Genomic DNA, 6869 nt, shown 5'->3' with positions numbered 1-6869 from the left:
CGACCATCGAGGCCGTCTAACTATACCCTCGGTAAATTTTTTTTACAAGGGTGAAATTTTCATCGGGAAGCCGCACGTTAGACGCAGGCAAGCTACCGCGGGTCTCTCGACCATCGAGGCCGTCTAACTATACCCTCGGTAAAATAAATTTACAAGGGTGAAATTTTCATCGGGAAGCCGCACGTTAGACGCAGGCAAGCTACCGCGGGTCTCTCGATCATCGAGGGCCGTCTAACTATACCCTCGGTAAAAAAAATTTACGAGGGTGACATTTTCATCGGGAAGCCGCACGTTAGATGCGGACAGGCTACCGCGGGTCTCTCGACCATCGAGGCCGTCTAACTATACCCTCGGTAAATGTTTTTTACAAGGGTGAAATTTTCATCGGGAAGCCGCACGTTAGACGCAGGCAAGCTACCGCGGGTCTCTCGACCATCGAGGCCGTCTAACTATACCCTCGGTAAAAAAAAAAATTTACGTGGGTGAAATTTTCATCGGGAAGCCGCACGTTAGATGCGGACAGGCTACCGCGGGTCTCTCGACCATCGAAGGCCGTCTAACTATACCCTCGGTAAATTTTTTTTTACAAGGGTGAAATTTTCATCGGGAAGCCGCACGTTAGACGCAGGCAGGCTACCGCGGGTCTCTCGACCATCGAGGCCGGCAAACTATACCCTCGGTAAAAAAAATTTACCAGGGTGAAATTTTCATCGTGGTGTCGCACGTTAGACGCGGACAGGCTACCGCGGGTCTCTCGATCATCCAGGCCGGCAAACTATACCCTCGGTAAAAATTTTTCACGAGGGTGAAATTTTCATCGTGGTGTCGCACGTTAGACGCGGACAGGCTACCGCGGGTCTCTCGATCATCCAGGCCGGCAAACTATACCCTCGGTAAAAATTTTTGACGAGGGTGAAATTTTCATCGTGGTGTCGCACGTTAGACGCGGACAGGCTACCGCGGGTCTCTCGATCATCCAGGCCGGCAAACTATACCCTCGGTAAAAATTTTTTACGAGGGTGAAATTTTCATCGTGGTGTCGCACGTTAGACGCGGACAGGCTACCGCGGGTCTCTCGATCATCCAGGCCGGCAAACTATACCCTCGGTAAAAAATTTTTACGAGGGTGAAATTTTCATCGTGGTGTCGCACGTTAGACGCGGACAGGCTACCGCGGGTCTCTCGATCATCCAGGCCGGCAAACTATACCCTCGGTAAAAAAATTTTACGAGGGTGAAATTTTCATCGTGGTGTCGCACGTTAGACGCGGACAGGCTACCGCGGGTCTCTCGATCATCCAGGCCGGCAAACTATACCCTCGGTAAAAAAATTTTACGAGGGTGAAATTTTCATCGTGGTGTCGCACGTTAGACGCGGACAGGCTACCGCGGGTCTCTCGATCATCCAGGCCGGCAAACTATACCCTCGGTAAAAATTTTTTACGAGGGTGAAATTTTCATCGTGGTGTCGCACGTTAGACGCGGACAGGCTACCGCGGGTCTCTCGATCATCCAGGCCGGCAAACTATACCCTCGGTAAAAATTTTTTACGAGGGTGAAATTTTCATCGTGGTGTCGCACGTTAGACGCGGACAGGCTACCGCGGGTCTCTCGATCATCCAGGCCGGCAAACTATACCCTCGGTAAAAATTTTTTACGAGGGTGAAATTTTCATCGTGGTGTCGCACGTTAGACGCGGACAGGCTACCGCGGGTCTCTCGATCGTCCAGGCCGGCAAAGTATACCCTCGGTAAAAAAAATTTTACGAGGGTGAAATGTTCATCGGGAAGCCGCACGTTAGACGCGGACAGGCTACCGCGGGTCTCTCGACCATCGAGGCCGTCTGACTATACCCTCGGTAAAAAAAAATTACAAGGCTGAAATGTTCATCGGGAAGCCGTACGGTAGACGCAGGCAAGCTACTGCGGGTCTCTCGACCATCGAAGGCCGTCTGACTACACCCTCGGTAAAAAAATTTTACAAGGCTGAAATGTTCATCGGGAAGCCGTACGTTAGACGCAGGCAAGCTACCGCGGGTCTCTCGACCATCGAAGGCCGTCTGACTATACCCTCGGTAAAAAAAAATTACAAGGCTGAAATGTTCATCGGGAAGCCGTACGGTAGACGCAGGCAAGCTACTGCGGGTCTCTCGACCATCGAAGGCCGTCTGACTACACCCTCGGTAAAAAAAATTTACAAGGCTGAAATTTTCATCGGGAAGCCGCACGATAGACGCAGGCAGGCTACCGCGGGTCTCTCGACCATCGAGGCCGTCTAACTATACCCTCGGTAAAAAAAATTCACAAGGCTGAAATGTTCATCGGGAAGCCGCACGTTAGACGAGGCAGGCTACCGCGGGTCTCTCGACCATCGAGGCCTTCAAACTATACCCTCGGTAAAAAAAAATTTCACAAGGGTGAAATGTTCATCGGGAAGGCGCACGTTAGACGCAGGCAGACTACCGCGGGTCTCTCGACCATCGAGGCCTTCAAACTATACCCTCGGTAAAAAAAAAATTTTTACAAGGGTGAAATTTTCATCGGGAAGGCCGCACGTTAGACGCAGGCAGGCTACCGCGGGTCTCTCGACCATCGAGGCCGTCTAACTATACCCTCGGTAAAAAAAATTTACAAGGCTGAAATCTTCATCGGGAAGCCGCACGTTAGATGCGGACAGGCTACCGCGGGTCTCTCGACCATCGAGGCCGTCTAACTATACCCTCGGTAAAAAAATTTTACGAGGCTGAAATTTTCATCGGGAAGCCGCACGTTAGACGAGGCAGGCTACCGCGGGTCTCTCGACCATCGAAGCCGTCTAACTGTACCCTCGGTAAAAAAAAATTTCACAAGGCTGAAATTTTCATCGGGAAGCCGCACGTTAGACGCAGGCAGGCTACCGCGGGTCTCTCGACCATCGAGGCCGTCTAACTATACCCTCGGTAAAAAAAATTTACAAGGCTGAAATGTTCATCGGGAAGCCGCACGTTAGACGCAGGCAGGCTACCGCGGGTCTCTCGACCATCGAGGCCGTCTAACTATACCCTCGGTAAAAAAATTTTACAAGGCTGAAATTTTCATCGGGAAGCCGCACGTTAGACGCGGACAGGCTACCGCGGGTCTCTCGACCATCGAGGCCTTCAAACTATACCCTCGGTAAAAAAATTTTACGAGGGTGAAATTCTCATCGTGGTGTCGCACGTTAGACGCGGACAGGCTACCGCGGGTCTCTCGATCATCCAGGCCGGCAAACTATACCCTCGGTAAAAAAAATTTACGAGGGTGAAATTCTCATCGTGGTGTCGCACGTTGGACGCGGACAGGCTACCGCGGGTCTCTCGATCATCCAGGCCGGCAAACTATACCCTCGGTAAAAAAATTTTACGAGGGTGAAATTTTCATCGCGGTGTCGCACGTTAGACGCGGACAGGCTACCGCGGGTCTCTCGATCATCCAGGCCGGCAAACTATACCCTCGGTAAAAAAATTTTACGAGGGTGAAATTTTCATCGTGGTGTCGCACGTTAGACGCGGACAGGCTACCGCGGGTCTCTCGACCATCGAGGCCTTCAAACTATACCCTCGGTAAAAAAATTTTACGAGGGTGAAATTTTCATCGTGGTGTCGCACGTTAGACGCGGACAGGCTACCGCGGGTCTCTCGACCATCGAGGCCTTCAAACTATACCCTCGGTAAAAAAATTTTACGAGGGTGAAAATTTTCATCGTGGTGTCGCACGTTAGACGCGGACAGGCTACCGCGGGTCTCTCGACCATCGAGGCCTTCAAACTATACCCTCGGTAAAAAATTTTTACGAGGGTGAAATTTTCATCGGGCAGCCGCACGTTAGACGCAGGCAGGCTACCGCGGGTCTCTCGACCATCGAGGCCGTCAAACTATACCCTCGGTAAAAAAATTTTACGAGGGTGAAATTTTCATCGGTCAGCCGCACGTTAGACGCGGACAGGCTACCGCGGGTCTCTCGACCATCGAGGCCTTCAAACTATACCCTCGGTAAAAAAATTTTACGAGGGTGAAATTTTCATCGGGCAGCCGCACGTTAGACGCAGGCAGGCTACCGCGGGTCTCTCGACCATCGAGGCCGTCAAACTATACCCTCGGTAAAAAAATTTTACGAGGGTGAAATTTTCATCGGTAAGCCGCACGTTAGATGCGGACATGCTACCGCGGGTCTCTCGACCATCGAGGCCTTCAAACTATACCCTCGGTAAAAAAATTTTACGAGGGTGAAATTTTCATCGGGCAGCCGCACGTTAGACGCAGGCAGGCTACCGCGGGTCTCTCGACCATCGAGGCCGTCAAACTATACCCTCGGTAAAATTTTTTTACGAGGGTGAAATTTTCATCGGTAAGCCGCACGTTAGATGCGGACAGGCTACCGCGGGTCTCTCGACCATCGAGGCCTTCAAACTATACCCTCGGTAAAAAAAAATTTACAAGGGTGAAATTTTCATCGGGAAGCCGCACGATAGACGCAGGCAGGCTACCGTGGGTCTCTCGACCATCGAGGCCGTCAAACTATACCCTCGGTAAAAAAAAATTTAGAAGGGTGAAATTTTCATCGGGAAGCCGCACGTTAGACGCAGGCGAGCTACCGCGGGTCTCTCGACCATCCAGGCCGGCAAACAATACCCTCGGTAAATATTTTTTACGTGGTGTGAAATTTTCATCGGGATGTCGCACGTGAGACGCGGACAGGTTACCGCGGGTCTCTCGACCATCGGCGGCCGGCCAAAGCCATAGCCTAGTCAAAAAGTGTTACAGGTTGACAATTTTTCATCGGGAAGCCGCACGTAAGAATAGTACAGCAGGTCTCTCGATGAAACGATCACATTTCATGTAACGTAACGTAACGAACGAAGGCAGGCAGGCATCGTACACCCTAACCCTAAGCCGCCTCTTGACGATGCCCGTCCCTAACCCTAACCCTAACCCTAAATTAACCCTAACCCTAACCCTAACCCTAACCCTAACCCTAACCCTAACCCTAACCCTAACCCTAACCCTAACCCTAACCCTAACCCTACCCCTACCCCTACCCCTAACCCTAACCCTAACCCTAACCCTAACCCTAACCCTAACCCTAACCCTAACCCTAACCCTAACCCTAACCCTAACCCTAAATTAACCCTAACCCTAAATTAACCCTAACCCTAACCCTAACCCTAACCCTAACCCTAAATTAACCCTAACCCTAACCCTAACCCTAACCCTAACCCTAACCCTAACCCTAACCCTAACCCTAACCCTAACCCTAACCCTAACCCTAACCCTAACCCTAACCCTAACCCTAAATTAACCCTAACCCTAAATTAACCCTAACCCTAACCCTAACCCTAACCCTAAATTAACCCTAACCCTAACCCTAACCCTAACCCTAACCCTAACCCTAACCCTAACCCTAACCCTAAATTAACCCTAACCCTAAATTAACCCTAACCCTAACCCTAACCCTAACCCTAAATTAACCCTAACCCTAACCCTAACCCTAACCCTAACCCTAACCCTAACCCTAACCCTAACCCTAACCCTAACCCTAACCCTAACCCTAACCCTAACCCTAACCCTAACCCTAACCCTAAAGCCTGTTACTTAGGCCGTGTCAGGACCCAGGCTGGCATTATTCCTCGATACGTGTAGGTACGTGGTCGGCCTGTCTGGTAGCGGGCGATCACGGGTCTCTACCGCAGGTAAAGGTACGTGGTCGGCCTTTTGCGGGCTACCGCGGGTTAAAGTCTACGTAGGGACGTGAAGACCCGCATAAGCCCGTGGTAGCCCGCTATCAGGCCGTCCACGTACACTTATACCCGCGCTAGCCCGCTGTCAGGTCGACCACGTCCCTTCTTACCCACGGTAGCTGGCTACCGAGGCCGTCGACGTTCCCTTACCTGCGATAGCCCGCTATCAGGTCGACCACGTCCCCTCCTTACCCGCGGTAGCTGGCTACCGAGGCCGTCGACGTTCCTTTGCCTGCGATGGCCCGCTATCGGGTCGACCACGTCCCCTCCTTACCCGCGGTAGCTGGCTACCCGAGGCCGTCGACGTTCCTTTGCCTGCGATGGGCCCGCTATCGGGTCGACCACGTCCCTTCTTACCCGCGGTAGCTGGCTACCGAGGCCGTCGACGTTCCTTTACCTGCGATAGCCCGCTATCGGGTCGACCACGTCCCTTCTTACCCGCGGTAGCTGGCTACCGAGGCCGTCGACGTTCCTTTGCTGCGATGGCCCGCTATCGGGTCGACCACGTCCCTTCTTACCCGCGGTAGCTGGCTACCGAGCCCGTCGACGTACCTTTACCTGCGGTAGCCCGCTATCGGGTCGACCACGTCCCCTTCTTACCCGCGGGTAGCTGGCTACCGAGGCCGTCGACGTCCCTTTGCCTGCGGTAGCCCGCTATCGGGTCGACCACGTCCCTTCTTACCCGCGGTAGCTGGCTACCGAGGCCGTCGACGTTCCTTTACCTGCGATAGCCCGCTATCGGGTCGACCACGTCCCTTCTTATCCGCGGTAGCTGGCTACCGAGGCCGTCGACGTTCCTTTACCTGCGATAGCCCGCTATCGGGTCGACCACGTCCCTTCTTACCCGCGGTAGCTGGCTACCGAGGCCGTCGACGTACCTTTACCTGCGGTAGCCCGCTATCGGGTCGACCACGTCCCTTCTTATCCGCGGTAGCTCGCTACCGAGCCCGTCGACGTACCTTTACCTGCGGTAGCCCGCTATCGGGTCGACCACGTCCCTTCTTACCCGCGGTAGCTCGCTACCGAGGCCGTCGACGTCCCTTTACCTGCGGTAGCCCGCTATCGGGTCGACCACGTACGATGATACCCCGCGGTAGCCCGCTAGCACGGCCGTCC

The sequence above is a fragment of the Mytilus trossulus genome, unplaced genomic scaffold, assembly GCF_036588685.1.
Source record: "Mytilus trossulus isolate FHL-02 unplaced genomic scaffold, PNRI_Mtr1.1.1.hap1 h1tg001085l__unscaffolded, whole genome shotgun sequence".
Lineage (NCBI taxonomy): Eukaryota > Metazoa > Mollusca > Bivalvia > Mytilida > Mytilidae > Mytilus > Mytilus trossulus.
Note: the sequence above shows the minus strand (reverse complement) of the source record.